A 20,734-nucleotide genomic window follows, 5' to 3' on the forward strand; every position below is an offset into this window, starting at 1 on the left:
CATTCCGTACCAACCGAGGAGAACCTACCCAATGGAACTCCCACACCACAACACTTAACCGGAAATTTCATTGAAAAATCCGCATTTATCCAATTAGTCGAAAGAAGCCAATTTGGGGGGATGCCTAGTGAAGACCCTCATTCTCACATGGAGACTTTTTGTAACTATTGTGATGCGATTTCACAAACCGGAGTGACTCAAGACCAAATTCGATGGGTCTTATTTCCTTTTTCTCTAATTGGTACCGCGAAACAGTGGTTGAAGAGCCTTGATAAGGCTACTCTTGGAATTGACTATTGGAAGAAGTTGGCTCTAGCCTTCTACAAAAAATTCTACCCTCCGGAAAATATTAACATGCTAAGAGCTCAAATTACGGGTTTTAAGCAAAGGGACGAAGAATATTTGTATGAAGCTTGGGAGCGATTCAAAGGAATTTGTCGCTCATGTCCTTATCATGGACTTAGCGAGTGGTTCTTGGTACAACAATTTTGGAATGGTCTTTATGAAGACTCAAGAAACATTCTCAACATGGGATCAAATGGTATGTTCACCGAAGTTGACGATAATCAAACTTGGAATAAGATTGAGCAAATGGCGGTTCATAATTCACAATATAGTAGACCTCGCAAGGCTGCTAGAGGAGGAAAGCATGAAGTGGACTCTATTACTCAATTGGGTGCTCAACTTAGTGCTCATATTGATACCATCAACTTGAAGTTTGAGAAGGCTATCGCTAAGCTTGAAGAAGCCTCAAAATCACCAAAGCATCATGTTAATGCCATGGTGGCATCTTCATCAATCCCAAGTGGGATATGTGAGAATTGTGGAACTTTGGGACATGACCAAAGTGAATGTAGGGGAACAAATGAGCAAGTGAATGCTTTTCAAGCATACAAAAGTGGTACCCCATATTTCAACTATTTCAATGAAAACACCAAATTCCACCCAAATCTCTCATATAAAAGCCAAAATGTTCAAAACCCTCAACTAACATACACCCCACCTCCCATGAGAAACCAAAATCAAAGACCCTTTTTCAACCAAAACCAAGATTATCAAAATCAAACTCCATACAATCAACAAAATGACCAAGGTTTTGATGTTCAAAAAGCGGTCCTCCAAATGCAAAATAATCAACACGAATTTTTCACTCAAATGCAAAAAGATAGCCAAGCAAAAGACATCACCATCAACAACATCCTAGCCCACACAAAAATGTTGGAAACTCAAATGACCCAACTAGCATCTTCAAGCTTTCAAAGACAAAAGGATCAATTACCACCTCAAAGTAATCCCCCAAGACATGAAACGGTTAGTGTCATTCACTTGAGGAGTGGTACGAGATATGAAGGGACAAAGAAGCAAGTTGAGGATAAAGTTGTGGAAGCTAGTGACAAGGAGAGAGTTGTGCAAAACTCTAAGGAAGAATAGCCCGCCAATCAAGAAATTTCAAAGAAAAGTGAAGAAAAGGCCAAAGAGAAGGAGCCCATTGTGATTAGACTTCCATTCTCGAGTCGTCAAGCTAAGCCTAAGTTTGATGACCAACTTGGAAAATTTACGGAAATTGTGAAGAATTTAGAAGTCTCGATTCCTTTCACGGAATTGATCAATTACATTCCGGCCTATGCAAAGTACATGAAGGACATCCTTACGAAGAATAAATAAATCCGGAATCTTGAGACTATTGCCTTCACTAAGGTGAGTAGTGCCATCCTTCAAGGGATTTCACCTCCAAAACTCAAGGATCCGGGAAGTTTCTTCATTCCATGCACTATTGGTGACACTACAATCAACAAAGCTTTATGTGACCTTGGGACAAGTGTTAGTGTCATGCCATATTCGGTTAGCAAGAGGCTAGGAATGGGAGAACTCAAATGTACCAACATCACGCTTCAAATGGCGGATAGAACAACAAAGACACCTTTAGGGGTATGGGAAGATGTTCCCGTGAGAATTGGAAAGTTCTTCATCTCGGTGGATTTCGTTATTGTTGACATGGAAAAAGACTCCAACATTCCTATTATCTTAGGAAGACCTTTCTTGCACACCGCGGGAGCGGTGATCGATGTGAAGCATGGAGAACTCACCCTTGAAGTGGGACATGAAACCATCACTTTCAATCTTGACAAGACCATAAGAGCTCCCCGATTGCATGAGCCATGTTTTATGGTTGATCATTATAGCCGGAAGGATGATAGGAAGAAGTTGGAATTTCAATGGAAAAAGAAAGTGGATGGTGCTCCATCAAAAGAACAAGGAAATTGCAACAATGAGAGCTTGAAAAGCTCACCCATGACAAGTGAAGAAGATGGCCTCATTAGCCAAGTCAAGAAAGAAGGAGAGTTGTCTCCATCAACTCAAGAAACTTTTAATGATCAAATAGACGAAGTTTGCGGTCTTTGGGATGATGAGTTTGAAGGGATATTCAATCCCTATATTGGTAATGCTATAAATCAAGACCATCATGGAGAACAACAAATGCAAAAATCTATTGAGGACCTTTATCATGATAATGAGCAAGCTTTCGACTACTTCTTCAAGGTGTTGAGTAACATCAACAACACCTTGAACATGCCCCCTTGACATCTCACATTGGATGAGAGTTTGGTGGAGTCCTCCCTAAACCACCATTTGTAAATATTCTAACTCCCTAACTTGCATTTCAATTATTACATTGCATTTTTGTCATTTTTGGATTTATATTTTTGTGCCTTGATCAAGATATTCATCATTTTGAGAGAAGTAAGGGAGGGACTTATGATTTTATTGATATGTAGTGCTTTACCTTAGTGTAGGGATAACAATTGCCTAGCTATTCATGCCTTTGTAGTGCCCCTACAATGAAGAACACTAGAATTGAAGAATGAAAATGACACGGGTTACGAAGTAACCACGGATGGACCTGGATCCGTGTGGTCAAGGAAGGATCCGAGCGGCCAAATGGACAATCCGCTCGTCCTGAAAAAACCCGAGCGTCCAAGTCACCAGACGCTCATCTAGTAGAACTGCAGAAATCAAAAATCTGGTCTGACAAAGAATCTGAGCGTCTCAGCTGAGAATCTGCTCGTCTTATTCTGGACGGTCGTCCTTCACAAAAGACGCTCGTCTTTTTGCAGCAAAAATATGGGATTTTCTCTGTAAAGGAATCCGAGCGTCCACCTAGAAAGACACTCTTCCCTGCACACAAAATCCGCTCGTCTTTCCAGAAAGACGCTCGTCCTGTGGCGTCTTTTCCTGAGCCAAACATTGAGGAATCCGAGCGTCCTGACACCTGGACCGCTCGCCCTCCACTGCATTTTCAAATATAACGCTTATTTTAAATCCTCTTCTCCCTTTCATTCTCATTTCTTCAACCTACAAACACTACCCAAAACCCAAAAACCCCAAAATCCTCATCCTCTCCATCAACAAAATCAAATTTCCTCAACCAAATCAAATCCAAACTTACTCACAACAAAAATTAATCACTCCTTTTGCAACAACAAGTGATTCAAACACCAAAATCTTCAACTTTTGAGTCGATTTTTAGGATACAAAGCAACATTCATTCATCCTAAATCAATTTGGGCATTACTAAAAATTGAAGATTTCAATCTTTCATTGGTGTAATCAAGCAAAGGAGAATGACAAGAACTAAAGGAGGCAACAAGGCACCCCAAAAGAAGACACTTTCCAAAAGGCAACTAGATCTTCAAGCAAAACAATTGTCAAAGGCATTGGTAGTCCATGAGGCAAGGTTGGAGGTTCAACAACAAAATCACCATTTGGAAGCTACAACATCAACAACTCCAGTCATTGAACAATTATCTAATTATCCGGAGGTAATTTTCACTTCCGACTCTCATAGGGAGAAATTCATTCACTTTGCTAAGAAAACCATCATGCCTACTAAGTTTATTTGTGAAGATGCATTGTCAAAGTTGGGTGTTCTTGAACAAACCAAAACCTTCTTTGAGTCTATGGGATTGGGTAAATTGTTTACAATGAAGGAATTGACATACCCCTCCCTCACCTTGGAATTTTTAAGTTCTTTGAAAGTCACAAGGGTGGAGACTCGAGCCAACATCGAGTTTTGTCTTGAAAATGTTGATAGACGCATAACTTATGGCGAATTGGGTAAGATATTAGGCCTTAGTGATAACCCGAAATATACAAAGACTCCTATCAAGTATGACCCCGCTCCTCTTTGGATGGCAATTTCCGGAAAGAAATTCATACGCTTTCATGATTGTCATACTCTCTTAGTCCACCATCCGGGCATTAGAGTATGGCATAAGGTCATTGGGAATACTTTGATAGCTAGAAATGGCACAAATCATCTTACCAAGCTCGATTGTATTCTTCGTGAGTCGGCCTTGAACATTGGGAGGGAATTTACCAAGCCATACAATCCTCTAAGACTTTTGGTTGCTTGATGGCTTAATGTCGATTGTGGAAAAGAAGGCACCGCCTTTATTGTCAATGGAGGACTAGTTACCCATTTGGCTAAGCATTTTAATCGGGATTTCAACAAAAAAAACACTTATATGCCGGTTAAAGGAGGCCATCTTGTTGATATGGACACCATGATTCACAAGATTAAGTGGGTCAAGCACGACACTCTTGACAACAAATATGGGTGGTTAACAAATGAAGCTAGAAACTTCACCTTGCCTTCCAAAATTTGCCGATTGAATGTTCATCGACTGAACTACCTTCTCCCACTCTCCGAAGAGACCGAGTATATCATTCAACAACAAAGGGGCGAAATTTCCGAGCCCTCCTCCTCCATTATCACCCCACCTTACCCATTTGAATACCACGAGTTCAAAGCCAAAGATGTCGAAGTGGGAAATGATTACTTGACTCTACTCATGAGGGAAATGCATAAGCAAGCTTACAATGATAGAGTGGATGCTTACAAGGCCTAATATCCCCCCTCCTACATCTAGCTAGGCAAGGACTTCTTGATCCGTCTTGTCCTTTGCCTAGTTGGGCGGATAGGGAAGTATTCTTTACTAGCATTCCTAGTGGTGGTAGACCGGGTGGAGAGGATATGGTTGTTGAAGAGGGTGGTGACCAAGAAGGAGAAGAAGAAGTCTAAGAAGAGGAACATGAAAGTGAGGAAGAACAAGCAAGTGAAAGTGAGAGTGGACATGATTCCACATCTATGGAGGTTGATGATACCTCAAGAGATGATGATGATGATACAATAGGTGAGGATTAGCAAACTTTGGAGGCTCCTACATTCTTACACCTCCCTTATGGTTTGTCTACTTCTCTTGTTTTTATTTTATCTTGATCATTTTGTGGAGTCCTAGCAACATTGGAGGACTAAAACCTTGGCTTCATTAAGGTGTTCTTTATCTTTGTTCCCGACTTGTAAAATCCAAAATGACAATCTTTAGTTTCATGCATTGCATTCCATGTGCATAAACTCCCCCGAAATTCATGACATTAGAAATAATGTCTATTTTGGTTTGGAGAAGTCCATGCATATGCTTTGGGAGCTAATTTAAATTATGCTCTCCACCATAACAAAAACACATGCATCATTTAGTGTAGTTTAGTATAGCTTGCATTTAGTTTAGAAATCATGCATATTCATTGCATAATTTCCTATCGTATTGGCCATTGAGGACAATGTCCATACTAGTGTGGGGATGGAAAATTCTAACTTGACTTTTATTCAAAATCCAAAAAAAATCAAAAATTTCGAAAAACCCAAAAAAATTGAAAAATTGAAAATCCAAAAACAAGTTCATTTCCTTTGTAGTGTAGTCATGTATATATTGTTTTGTATATATTGTGTTTGTTCATCCTTGTTCACATTGATTGACTACGCCACATCCGAGACATGAGGATATTGAAGACCGCATGGTATGATCTTTCCAATCTTTTTTTTCCTCTTTATGTTAATGACAATGTGGCTTTATTTTTATTGATGCGGTATAAACAATGTGATTATAGGATTGCATTTAGATTATTTGGCATATTAGTTGGTAGAAGCATATGCATTAGGATGTATAAATGTTAGTTGCATCATGGCATATAGTTGCATTTAGGAAAAATTTTGCGAACCCGTCTATTTGGGAAGCTTGACAAGTGTACATCGGCCCTAGTAGATGCTTTTTCTTCTTAAGACTTTGCTTGTTAGAATACTTGTAAAACACCCTAGGATGTGTCATGCTAGTATCCTTTGACCCATGAATTAAGGCCTAGTCAAGAGTACCTTGTGGTGTGATAACTCCTTGGCTACCGTTTATTCCAAGGTGACCCATGAAACCATGCAACCATCATTCATCCATATTCTACCACATTTTGTCATCAAAGGGAATGGGCACAAAAATTGTTCAAAAATTTGAGTTCAAGAAATGAAATGAAATGTCAAAAAGTTTGCAAAATGCATCAAAAGAATAGAGGAGCAAAAATAGACTCCTAATACTTCAAATACAAGCACCCTCACTACAAATGGGGTGACTTGGAATATGTTCAAAATAAAATGCGAAAAGTTGAAAGTTGTCAAGTATTGAAATGCTAAAAATCAAAAGAAATGGCAAAAGGAAAGTGTTCTCAAATGTCAAATGCCACAAGAAATTGGGGGGAAAAACAACAACAAAAGTAAACTCCCAAAATGAAACTCAAATACTATTGATCCCTTTATCCATCGTATTCATTTTTATGCATGGTAGAGAGGGGACGACCCTTCTTCTTGTCTAGGCAAGAAGGGGTATTCCGCGATCCTCTAGTGTTTCTAACACCATAGGGAGTCTATTCTTGAAAAAAGCATTTAACGATTGAGGACAAAGGTACCCTAGCTTGACACAACTTGGAGGTGATTTATTTGTATCCTTCTAGGCCTAGTAGTTTGAAGAAACCATATCTATGAAGGAGTGTGTACCCTTGAATTGCTTCCCCTTTAGATATCTTCCGCCACTTAGATGAGGAAAGTGGCTATTCTTTCTGTAAATGCATCCATTACTTGATTTTGTGTGCTTTAATGATTGCATGTGTCACCATTTCGGCAAGACCCACCTTGCCTTGCAAAAAGGCATCCTACCACATGGTTGTCTTGTTGTGAATTGAAGGGGCGGAGTGAGACCCGCTAATTGTCTCATATCGGCTATATTAGTAGGTTAGTTTAAATAAGGGTTGACAGGGCAGTCGTATACCTATCAAAAATAACCAACTGGCTCTAACTAATATATCTAGGAAAGTCGTGTCGATCTCCACAGGGAGATGGGAAAATGTCAACTTTATCTAAGTTCGTCACGGTAACCGATTTGGAGGGTTTTAATCGAGTTGTTCTAAACTAATGAGAATGGGAAAGAGAAAAACGCAGGAGAATAAAGATTAAGCAGACAAGAAAAAAGCAGCTAAGACAGTCGGTTCACCATGATCATTCAGTCAAGCAATCTCAATCTAGGTCTCAGGTCAATGCAAGTATGGTCAAAGGGGCAGTGAATATCTCCTTCCGGTCTAAATTCGCCCTAAAGCACAAATAGCTTAGCTTCCGCCCTCACTACGGTGCCCTAATGTTCGCTACGAGTCTCACACTTTCCAACCTTCTGGTCCAGGTTATGGTTTACTATGATTTAAATGCCTAATTGCGTCGACTCAATTAGACAGATACATTTAAGTGCAGCGATTAACAACAAGGACTACACAAGCATTATCTTAATAGTTCAATTACTCTTCCTTCATAATCATGAATTCCCTAGCCTTAGCAAGAGGGAATTAGCTACACATTACTATCGAATCAACAACGATAATATATAGATAATGAGAATTAAACATGATAATAACGAAAGCAGAGGGATCGAATAAGGCAATAATAAAAGCAATAAGAGAAAAGGAGAATTCAAGAAGCAATTACGATTAAGAAATAAAGGGAGTGATAATACCGATTACAATTCCGAATCCGAGTAGAAAAGAGTAGTAGAAGAGTAAAGTGAAAGAAGCAGTGGAAAAAGATGAAGTAGTGGTCAATAGGGAAGAGTTACGCAGTCTAATCCTTGTAGTAGCACACGAAATTCTCCCCCTTAAACCTAATCCAAAGCTTAATTACAAAAGCCCATACGAAAATAGGTGGAAAAACACAAATAATAAGCAGACCACTCGATCGAGTGGAATAAAACCGCTCGATCGAGTAACTAAGCAGCAATCCCTTCGAAACCACTCGATCGAGTAACTCCTTGTAATGCCTTCTCGATCGAGTAAATATGTTACTCGATCGTGTAATCTTCATGATATAAAGCATTTGATCGAGTAAAAATAGTAGTCGATCGAGCTATATTAGCACGTTTAGGCACTAAGACACCTTCCGAAACCAGCTCGTTCGTCTTCAAAGTTATCGATTCCTAGCTCCGGCTCCTTGTTCTCCATAAATGCATGAAAATGGGATGAGTTTAGGCTCGATTTATCTTCTCTTTGGTCAATTCCTGCAATTTACACAAAACGAACCAAAGTAGACTATTCGGGGGTATTTGTAGCTAGATGCCACGTACAATAGTATAGAAATGCGGGTAAAAAGGAGGTAAAAACCTTATATAAAATACACGGATCAAATCTCCCCAAACCAAACCTTTGCTTGTCCCCAAGCAAATTATGAATGCAACTAAGAATAAACAGTGGAACGGGACCAACGCATCAGCTACAAATCATCCGCCAAAATCAGTTTAATGCAACAACTAACAAAGTGGCAAATGATAAGTGCAAACGAGTTAAATAGATGTTTCAAACTTACTCAACCGTCGACCTTGCAAGACTCAAAGATATCGGACTCTCACGGGTCGCTCATCACTCAAATTCAGGCATAAGGTGAGTATATATGTGAGAGATAGAAAGAAGTAAATACAGTCACCTAACTCGACCTATAAGAACATGCATGCAGTTAACATGAATAAAGTCTCTACATCCGTACATATGCATTCTAACCAAACTAATGACCAAGACACATGCCGAGGACTTACATTTGGGTAAGTGAGGTAATGGGTAAGAAGGGGCTAAGATGAATTTGGATATGTGGAGTTAGTAGCCAAACTAGCAGCACGGACCAAATTATGAAACTGCATCCCAACTTCGTACTCAATATAACAATACAGAACGGTACAAATTCAATGCACTCAACTCACAATACACCATAAACTTGTCAACTCCCCATAAAATATAAATAGGCCATGGGAGTGAAAATCATCCATACAATTTTTTCGTCTTTGGCATATGATTTTTTCTTTCTTTCAACTCTTTTTTCATATTTCCAATTTTTTCTTTTCATTCTTTTTTTTTTTCATTTTTCTTTCAGCATTTCCTTCTTTTCACTCCCTTCGATTCTTCCACCAACTTCTGAAATCAGATATATAACCAGACTGCAGTGAAGCATTCCAAACAGCTACTCATCACTAGCTTGGCTAGGGTAGGAAACATTATAGTTTGTAGCTAGTAGGACAAAAAGGGCAATTTGGCTATGTAAGGCTCATGGGTAGAATGAAATAAAGCGAACTGCCTCTCCTACTTGTGTCACCATCCACAGACCGAATGCATACAGGTATTAAGAAGACTAAACTCATGCTTATGCCAATTAATGTTACATGCTTTACAGAGAGTACTACTCACATCCTAAATGAAACCGGTCATGAATGTCACCAGTTTGTAGAGCTCTAACCTCATAATGTAATGTAGCTTGCCAATATATGAGTCAAGTCTATTTGTTCAGATCAGAGAGAAACAAAAACTCGTAGATCATGCACATTATCATGCCAACTAATTGTCAAGAATATGCAAGGCAGAGGTAAGGATTCAATGCAGCGTCAAAGTTTAAACGTTCCGACTCAAATTAAACGTGAAATTTTTTGAAAATTTTGTGAATTTTTGAATTTAAGAACGACAATACAATGCATGCGGAAGTAAATAAATGTGCGAACAGAAATACAGAAAAACATGCAGACACGGATATGGATGCATACCTCCCCAAACCAAACCGTACAATGCCCTCATTGTACCAAAAATAGGGAAAGAAATGCAAAATAAGAAGAAAAGGATAAGTGGAGTCGGAAAACTTACAAAACGTCATGAAGAGGGACCTCCCCAAACCGACCATGGACATGGGAGGTAAAAAAGGCTAGCAGTAGCTCAACAGACGAAAAGTAGCAGCTCGAGACGAAACAACTCGATCGAGCGGCTTGGAATAGCTCGATCAAGTGAATTGGTGTCAAAAAGGCTCGATTGAGTGAAATTGTTACTCGATCGAGTGGACGTGAATGTGCAGGTTGTCGATCGAGTATATATGGTACTCGATCGAGTTATTCCCAAAGCAAAAGTGCTCGATCGAGTAGAAAAACTACTCGATCGAGTTGATGCACCTGCAAAACACGTATAAGAAGTAAGGGAAGTACAAAAGACGCATAGTTTAGCGTTTAAAGTTAAAAAAAAAACTAAAGGCAAAGAAATAGTTCAACAAAAATACAACAAAACAGTTCAGGTTTCCTTCCGGAGAGCGGAGGATTAAGAGCGCCCGCACGACCTTTCTGGCATCAATTAACTGGCGCGTCAAGCTCGTCGAAGTACAAGACTTCAACACGATTGTCTGCTTCATTTGCTTCGTGATAATGCTTCACATATTGCCCATTCACCTTGAACCGGTTTCCCTCGGGGCTTTCTAGCTCAACGGATCCAAATTTAGTGACAGCTATCATTGTATAAGGACCACTCCACCTGGACTTCAGCTTGCCAGGAAATAATCGCAGTCGGGCATTAAACACCAGCACTTTTTGCCCGACATGAAATTCCCGAGGTAAAATTCTTTTGTCATGCCATCTCTTCGTCTTTTCCTTGTAAATGCGTGAGCTATCATAGGCATTGAGCCTAAACTCTTCAAATTCATCTAGCTGCAAAAGACGATTCTGACCACACAACTTAGGATCAAAGTAAAGCTCACGAATTGCCCACCAAGCTTTACATTCCAACTCAACAGGTAAATGACATGATTTCCCATAAACTAACCGATAAGGTGATGCACCAATCGATGTCTTAAAGGCAGTTCTGTAGGCCCATAATGTGTCTTCTAATTAAAGACTCCAGTCTTTCCATGATTTAGAAACTACCTTAGACAAGATCTCTTTGATCTCGCGATTGGAGACCTCGACCTGACCACTAGTTTGGGGATGATACCCCAAACCACGCCGGTGTTGAACACCAACCTTAGACAGAATGGAAGTTAGTTTCTTTTCTTTAAAGTGCATTCCCCCATCACTAATGACGACCCTAGGGACACCAAATCGGGGAAATATGACCTTTTTAAACATTTTTATCACGGTCTTGGCATCACAATGAGGTGAGGCAATCGCCTCAACCCACTTCGACACATAATCTACAGCTACTAAAATGTACCTGTTACCTTTACTAGACGGGAAAGGTCCTTGGAAATCAATGCCCCAGGCATCGAAAACCTCAACCTCTAAGATACCATTTTCTGGCATCTCATGTCTCTCTGAAATGTTCCCTGATCGTTGGCAGGCATCACAAGCTGAAACAAAAGACTTAGCATCAGCAAACAAAGAAGGCCAAAAACCCGGATCGAAGTACCTTAGCCACGGTGCGCGATGGACCGTGGTGACCACCATAAGAAGAGGAGTGACAGCCTTCCAGACTACTTTGGTCTCCCATCTGCGGAATACACCGTCTCAGAGACCGTCTGCACATTCCTTAAATAAATAAGGATCGTCCCAAAAATACTGCTTAGCGTTATACAGAAAACGCTTCCTCTGCTAATGAGAAAGGTCAGGCGGCAGCTTGCCACTGACAACGTAATTAGCTATATCTCATACCGAGGCTCTTGGTTAACAATAGACGATAATATATAAAATAAAGAATCATCAGGAAAAGACTCATCAATAGGTAGAGAATCTTCCCCCACTTGTTGCGACAGTCGCGATAGATGATCAGCTACAACGTTCTCAACTCCTTTCTTATCTTTAATCTGCAAATCAAACTCCTGGAGAAGGAGTATCCATCTCAATAGCCGTGGCTTAGCCTCCTTCTTGGCAAGGAGATGCCTCAAAGCTGCATGGTTAGTAAAAACAGTAACTTCTGACCCAATCAAATAAGAACGAAATTTCTCTAAGGCATAAACTACAACTAGCAGCTCTTTTTCAGTGGCGGTGTACTTCACTTGAGCCTCATCCAGAGTTCGGCTCGCATAGTAGATTGCATTTAAAGCTTTGTCTTTCCATTGGCCTAGCACCGCTCCTAGTGCATAGTCACTGGCATCACACATTATCTCAAACGACAAATCCCAGTCGAGAGGCTGTATGATCGGCGCGGAGACCAAAGCCTGCTTCAACCTGTTAAAAGCAGAAAGACACTCATCAGTAAATACAAAATGGGAATCCTTAAGTAGCAGCTGTGTAAGTGGTTTAGCAATTTTTGAGAAATCCTTGATAATACGGCGATAGAAGCCGGCGTGACCAAGGAAGCTTCTCACTCCTTTAACATTAACAGGAGGAGGTAATTGCTGAATCACTTCCACTTTTGCTTTATCAACTTCTATTCCCCTATCAGAAACAAAGTGCCCTAAGACAACTCCCTTGTTGACCATGAAATGGCACTTCTCCCAGTTGAGCACGAGATTAACCTCAATGCAGCGCTGCAACACTTTATCAAGGTTAGACAGACATAAACACTGAAATTGTCCATGAAAACTTCCATAATAGACTCAATATACTCTAAAAATATCCCCATCATGCACCTTTGGAAGGTAGCAGGGGCATTACATAAACCAAAAGGCATCCTGCGATAAGCAAACACGCCCTGAGGACAAGTGAACATAGTCTTAGCTTGATCGTCTGGGTGAATAGGGATCTGGAAGAACCCTGAATACCCGTCTAAATAGTAGAAAAACTTATGAGAAGCAAACCTTTCTACCATTTGATCAATAAAAGGAAGGGGAAAGTGATCTTTCTTGGTGGCGGCATTCAGCTGTCTGTAATCTATACACATCAGCCAACCAGTTACTACTCGAGTGGGTATTAACTCATTTTTGTCATTCTTAACCACGGTAGTCCTTCCTTTCTTCGGGACCACCTGCACTGGGCTCACCCACTTAGAATGACCAACAGAATAGATAATACCTGCATCCAACAGCTTCATTACCTTAGCCATCACAACATCTTGCATCTTCTGGTTCAGCCGACGCTGACCCTGTCTGCAAGTTTTGTGATCTTCCTCCAGCTCTATCATGTGCATACAAATATCGGGACTAATCCACTTGATGTCGTCCAAAGAATAACCCAAAGCTTTCGTGTTTTTCTTAAGCACAACTAACAAGGAAGTCAGCTGATCATTATCAAGTTTAGCACTAACGATGACTGGATATCGCTCAGTATCATCTGAGAAAACATATTTTAGATGAGAGGGAAGAGGCTTACGCTCAGGCACCTTTACCTCAATGGAGAAAAGGGTACTGATCATCTGTTCCACTTGCTCTCCCTCAACGTCGGTGAGTTCATGCTCATCTAAATCATCTATAAGCAAATCCAACACAGCATCATCATCATCTGGGTTATCTGCACACTCATCCAAAAGCATAAGGGCTTCCAGTGGGTCCTTTATAAAAGAACCAACCCAGAAGTCATAAATAGACTCGTCAATTATGTCAACAGAATAACACGTGTCCTTTATCATTTGCCGAGCTAAAGTTCTAGGCAGACTGAAAGTAATCGTGTCATCCCCTACTGCAAGAGTCAAACGCCCTTGTTTGACATCAATAATAGCCCCAGCTGTACAAAGGAACGGTCTTCCTAATATAATCGGGGTCCGGGTGTCCTCAGCTATATCTAGGATAATAAAATCTACTGGTATAAAGAACTTGCCTGTTTTCACAGGCACGTCCTCCAAGACACCCAAGGTTCGCCTAACAGATCTACCAGCCATCTGTAGGGTAATATTAGTCAATTTAAGATTACCCATATTGAATTTCTTGCAGATAGATAGGGGCATGACACTGACGTCGGCTCCTAAATCACAAAGAGCCTTATCAATAACCACATTTCCTATAACACAGGTAATAGAGAAGCTACCCGGGTCTTTCATTTTAGGTGGAGCCTTATTTAAAAGTAAATTACTAGACTCTTCTAAAAATAAAACGGTCTCAAATTCACTTAGCTCTCTCTTACGCGTCACAATATCTTTTATGAATTTAGCGTAAGTAGGTACTTGGGTAATAAGTTTCGTAAAAGGGACAGTGACCTGGAGGTTCTTCACAACGTCCACAAACTTACCGTACTGTCGCTCGACCTTCGCGTCCTTCAGACGACTTGGAAAGGGTACTCTGGTAGCAATGAGTGGACCCGCGACTTTCTCTTTACCTTTATCAGTGCGTGACGTCTTCACAACAGGGGATGATGACACGGTAGCGGAATTAGATGTCAAAATACGGTCCCCGCTGGTTCTGGCACTCGATCGAGTACTTTCCTCACTCGATCAAGTGGTTTCACTTGATTTTAACTCGATCGAGCTCTTCTATTTCAGGCTTACTCGATCGACCATCTGTTTCACTCGATCGAGTGACTTCTTCATCTTTTTCAATCGATCGAGGAGAATTTGCACTCGATCGACCATCTATAAATTGGACATCTCTCGATCGAGTAAGGTTGTCACTCGATCAAGTACCTGGATGGATTATTTCACTCGATCGAGTAGAAATTTCACTCGATCGAGTGTCTGGACAGCACGCAGCAAGGATATCGTCCAGAAACTCGTCCAAATCATCATCCGGGGTATTATCAGCTATCACAACCCCGTCTTCTAGTATTTTTGGCCCCTCATAAGCAAGGCCACTTCGGAGATTGATGGCGTTAACTGGGTCGCATGTCGGTGAATGGTTGGCTTGGTCTTTCGCGAGGGTCAATTACGCGACTTGTTCTCTTAACTCCACGATAACAGTTTCATTCTTGCTACATGTCTCCCCAAACTGTTGTGTTAAGTTCAACATCAAGGATTTCAGTTCGGAAATTTCCTCGTTTGTAGAAGGGGAGTTTGGCTGCGGCATTGGCGTAGAAGGAGTAGAAACATTTGTCATTTCTATAATTGAGAAAAAGGAACTCCTTGCTTGTATTTCTGATAAGCAAGGACGCGCTCAATTCTCGACATACAATCAATGGGGTCATGCCCCTCCATGCCGCATGTACCGCATATCTCCACATGCTCAGTAATTGCACAAACTTGTGCACTATCACCCATAACCTCCGTAATCTCCACATTGCCTAGACTTTTGCTAGGACTTTCCACGTCAGCTGCTACCAACTCGTTGACTTGCCCGTTTCCTCGGGGATTTCCATATTCGGAAACATGGATGGCCATCTCCTCAATAAGACGCCACCCTTGATCATATTCCACGTTTTTAGTGAATCTACCCTTAGCTACACTATCAAGAATAGCTCTCTGGTTTCGATATAACCCGTTGTAAAACTGGGTACATAGGAACCAACGCTTGAAACCGTGATGAGGCACAGAACGGACGAACTTCTTGAACCTAGTCCAAGCCCCATCCAAGTCTTCGGTGGGCAATTTCTCAAAAGAAGTAATCTGAGCTCTCAAAGCATTGGTACGCTGTGGTGGAAAATATCGCCTGAAAAAGGCTAAAGCAAGAGAACTCCAGTCGGTTACACCGGCTGCTTCCCTATCTAAATCCCTCAACCATTCCCGGGCATCATCAGCTAAATAAAAGGGAAAAAGAACTCCCTTCACTTTATCCTGTGTCACCCCAGTAGCAAGAGGAATGGTGGAGCAGTACTCTGTAAATAGCTCTATGTGCTTGCATGGATCTTCTTCAGGTACCCCCCCTGAAGAGATTTCTCTCGACCAGCTGTATGTAAGATGGGTGGATTCCAAAAGTTCCGGACTCAGTAGTGGGTAGTAAGAAACCTTTTGGAAGGGAATCCACATTAGGCTCTGAATGGCTGGCTATATTCGGCATTCTGGCAGATAAAATTTACAAAGCAGAGCAGGTGCGACAATGTTCCCTTATAGAACAGATAACCTGGAAACTAATCAAAAAATTTTACAAAAAAAAATGAGATCAGTCTCAAGGAAAAAGTTCCTTGAGACGAAAGACAAACTTAAATAAAGCAATAAACTTGCGCCACCTCCCCGGCAACGGCGCCAAAATTTGACAGGGCAGTCGTATACCTATCAAAAATAACCAACTGGCTCTAACTAATATAGCTAGGGAAGTCGGGTCGATCTCCACAGGGAGATGGAAAAATGTCAACTTTGTCTAAATTCGTCACGGTAACCGATTTGGAGGGTTTTAATCGAGTTGTTCTAAACTAATGAGAATGGGAAAGAGAAAAAGGCAGGAGAATAAAGATTAAGCAGACAAGGAAAAAGCAGCTAAGACAGTCGGTTCACCATGATCATTCAGTCAAGCAATCTCAATCTAGGTCTCAGGTCAATGCAAGTATGGTCAAATGGGCAGTGAATATCTCCTTCCGGTCTCAATTCTCTCTAAAGCACAAATAGCTTAGCTTCCGCCCTCACTACGGTGCCCTAATGTTTGCTACGAGTCTCACCCTTTCCAACCTTCTGGTCCAGGTTAAGGTTTACTATGATTTAAATGCCTAATTGCGTCGACTCAATTAGACAGATACATTTAAGTGCAGTGATTAACAACAAGCACTACACAAGCATTAACCTAATAGTTCAATTACTCTTCCTTCATAATCATGGATTCCCTAGCCTTAGCAAGAAGGAATTAGCTACACATTACTATCGAATCAACAACGATAATATATAGATAATGAGAATTAGACATGATAATAACGAAAGCAGAGGGATCGAATAAGGCAATAACAAAAGCAATAAGAGAAAAGGAGAATTCAAGAAGCAATTACGATTAAGAAATAAAGGGAGTGATAATACCGATTACAATTCCGAATCCGGGTAGAAAAGAGTAGTAGAAGAGTAAAGTGAAAGAAGCAATGGAAAAAGGTGAAGTAGTGGTCAATAGGGAAGAGTTACACAGTCTACTCCTTTTAGTAGCACACGAAATTCTCCCCCTTAAACCTAATCCAAAGCTTAATTACAAAAGCCCATACGAAAATAGGCGGAAAAACACAAAAAATAAGCAGACCACTTGATCGAGTGGAATAAAACTGCTCGATCGAGTAACTAAGCAGCAATCCCTTCGATCGAGTGGAAATAAACCACTCGAGCGAGTAACTCCTTGTAATGCCTTCTCGATAGAGTAAATATGTTACTCGATCGTGTAATCTTCATGATATAAAGCATTCGATCGAGTAAAAAAAGTAGTCGATCGAGCTATTTTGGCACGTTTAGGCACTAAGACACCTTCTGAAACCAACTCGTTCGTCTTCAAAGTGATAGATTCGTAGCTCCGGCTCCTTGTTCTCCATAAATGCATGCAAATGGAACGAGTTTAGGCTCGATTTATCTTTTCTTTGGTCTATTCCTGCAATTTACACAAAACGAACAAAAGTAGACTATTCGTGGGTATTTGTAGCTAGATGCCACAAAAAATAGTATAGAAATGCGTGTAAAAAGGAGGTAAAAACCTTATATAAAATACATGCATCAAGGGTCCTAGTTTTGTCACCTCTTTACTCGGGACGAGCAAAGGTTCGGTTTGGGGATATTTGATATGATCAATACTTGAGCATATTTAGTCCCCGAATTAGCCTCGTTCCTATGCTTTTAAGTGCATATTTGGGTCATTTACTATCTTTATTCCTTTTTTTTTCATATTCTTTGAGGTTTTGTTTCCTTGGTAGGAGAGGAGTGCAAACCTTGCATTTTCATGGCAAAATAGGAGTGCAAACGCTCGGATTGCCCTCTAGAGCAACACGTCCTCTTCCTTCTTCATTCGAGATGCGCATATTTTTGAAAGACTAGCTAAAAGGAGACCAGCATCTTTTCTTGAGAGAAGCGATTCCTCAAGGACTTAATCGTCATTTAAGCCCTTAGTAACCATAATTTGTGCACATAATCCACACTATAAATACCTCATTAGTCTAATTAGATTATCATGTTCTTCTTATCAATCTTTTGTGTAGTTTATATTATCTAATCTCTCTTTAATCTTGTAATCAACTTCTAATCAAGTCTTAATACAAATCTCATTTTCTCAATTTCTTATTGTCCATCTTTTATTTTGGGTAATTGAAGATTATTTGGGTTTATTGGGAGATTGACAACCTTCCATCAATCATCAAGTACTTCTATTATTCTTTGCATTATTATTTTGGAATCATCATTAGGTATAAGTCTCTTAATCCCTTTTTAATTATTGTTAATCAGCTTCATTTATTCATCATGTTTTGCTTTGTTAATATGATTGACAACTTTGTTAACATGTTAAACTTGATAATGAGTGAGTAGTTTCTTTAACTAGGGTTAATGAGGAATTAGGGTAAACCAACATGGGGGATGATTCATGCTTAATTTAATATGTTCACATAATTTATTTGCTTGCTTGTTGTGATCTCAACTTATGCACATGTTTTGTTTGATGAAATGTGAGCCTATGAATCCTTGCATTTTTTATCCATCACTTACCTTTTCAATGAGATTTGTAAGACATAAACCAACTCCAGTCTCATTAGACCATGTATATAGTTGAGTAGCGAGGATTAAGTCGACTTGTAGGTGTTGTACAATCTAATTGATTCGACTCCGGGACCCAAACCTTCCTAGGATTGTAAGATATAAACCAACTCGATCCTATCACAACAATAATTGCTTGCTTATAATTTGAGAATATGTTTGTATGATCAATTCCCATGAATCCCCTATGAACCCATGACACCCTGGTGCTTTTAATCAATTGTTTACATCTCATTTTAGTCATCTTGCTTGTTTACTTTTATTGTTATTTAGTTTAGTGATCTTCTTATCTCAACCCAAATTGTGACACCCCTAGACACCACTACTTGTAATCAAAAATCCTACATCAATACCCGTCCCTTGGGATCCGACCTTTACTTGCCTCTTTACTAGTAGTAGAGTTTTTTGTGAAGTTATAAATATTGTTTTGGTCTAGGTGCTCCTAACGACAATTAACTGAAATCTAAGCTCAAAGCAGACCGACCACTAACCGCATGATTTTTCGGGTCAGCATCGTTGCGCTCATGTGAGGGTCGCATTCTCCGTCGTGGACCTCTCCCATGGCTTTTTTGGCCTTCTGGTGATCAATGCAAAGGAGGAGAATCCCTTGGGGTGTTCTTTTGTATAGTTGTTCTTTGTTTATCACAAATTGTGATGCAAGTAAACGGATGGCTCTTTGTCCTCTTGTATCAGAGTTGGGAGGGAATTCATTTTTGTTTTTGTAGTTGAGGATGGCTTGGTACCAAGGTTCGACATGGTTCTCCTCGTCATTGTTGATGGCACAGATGTAAGCTGACTCGCTCCTTCTCTCGACACATAAAGGCATCGATGTCATGTCGTTAGGTATGTTGACGAGCGCGGCAAGTTTTGCCAGGGCATCAGCGAATTGATTTTCCTCTCGTGGCAAGTGGAAGTAGTCGACTTGGTCAAAGAACTCAGCCTCTTGATTGATTTTTACTCGGTAGGGTGCTAAGTTGTCACTACAGATTTTCCATAATCCGGACACCTGATTGATGATGAGTGAGGAATCGCCGTGGGGCATCAGTCTCTTGATACCAAGTGTTATGGCTGCTTGTAGGCCGATGAGGCATGCTTTATATTCGTCGGCATTGTTGGTGACGGCGAAGTCCAGTTTGACTGAGATTAGGACATGTTCTCCCCCCGGTGATATTAGAAGGATTCCTACCCCGAAGCCTCTCTGGTTCGATGCACCGTCGAAGTATAGGTCCCATGCGTCGGAGTCGGCACAAAGGATGTCTTTGTCAGGAAGTGACCATGTGTCGGTAATTGAGTCCTCATTGACGGGATTTTCTGCTAGGAAATCGGCAACTTCCCTTCCCTTGATAACCTTGAGGGGTACGAATTTGAGATCAAATTCAGATAGCATGAGTGTCCATCTAGAGAGCCTTTCGTTTAGTACGGGTTTTTCGAAAATGTATTTGACAGGGTCCATCTTGGAGTAGATGTGAACCGTGTAGCTAAGCATGTAGTGCCGCAACTTCTTTGTTGACCATACTAGGGCAAGGCATGTCTTCTCCAGCTAGGTGTACCTTGTCTCATACTCGATGAACTTTTTGTTGGTGTAGTAGATAGCTCGATCTTCGTCGTCGACTGTTTGTGCTAGCATTTCTCCCATAGCTGTGTCGGTAACAATCAGGTATAGGGACAAGGGAATTCCTTGTTGAGGTGGCATGAGGACAGGAGGTTTGGATAGGATTTCCTTTATCCTGTCGAAGGCCTTTTAACAGTCATCATCCCAATCGGTGTGATTGGAGGCGCGAAGCTTCTTGAAGATCGGTTCGTAAATCATAGTGAGTTTGGCTATGAAGCGGCAGATGTATTAACTTGACCGAAAAATCTCCGAATCTCCTTCTCGTTCTTAGGCCGAGGCATTTGTTGAAGGGCTTTGATTTTGGTAGGATCAATTTCAATGCCTTTCTTGCTGACGATGTGTACCAGGAGTTTTCCGGAGGTGACCCCGAATGGACACTTCTGAGGATTCAGTCTCATGTTATATTTCCGCAGACGAGCAAAGAATTTTCGAAGGGCGCTGATATGGCCGTCCAGTTCTTTCGATTTAAGGATCATGTCATCAACATATACCTCCACCTCCTTGTGCATCATGTCATGTAGAAGT

At 40.7% G+C, this 20,734-nt stretch overlaps 1 non-coding gene across 1 annotated transcript; it reads right to left on the bottom strand.

Annotated features, from left to right (window-relative positions):
- Positions 1-354: 354 nt before the first annotated feature.
- Positions 355-461, bottom strand: LOC141634944 (small nucleolar RNA R71). The gene has a single exon (XR_012539658.1). It is a non-coding gene; the product is annotated as a small nucleolar RNA R71 (small nucleolar RNA).
- Between the last annotated feature and the right edge of the window lie 20,273 nt (positions 462-20,734).

The sequence above is a fragment of the Silene latifolia genome, chromosome Y, assembly GCF_048544455.1.
Source record: "Silene latifolia isolate original U9 population chromosome Y, ASM4854445v1, whole genome shotgun sequence".
Classification (NCBI taxonomy): domain Eukaryota; kingdom Viridiplantae; phylum Streptophyta; class Magnoliopsida; order Caryophyllales; family Caryophyllaceae; genus Silene; species Silene latifolia.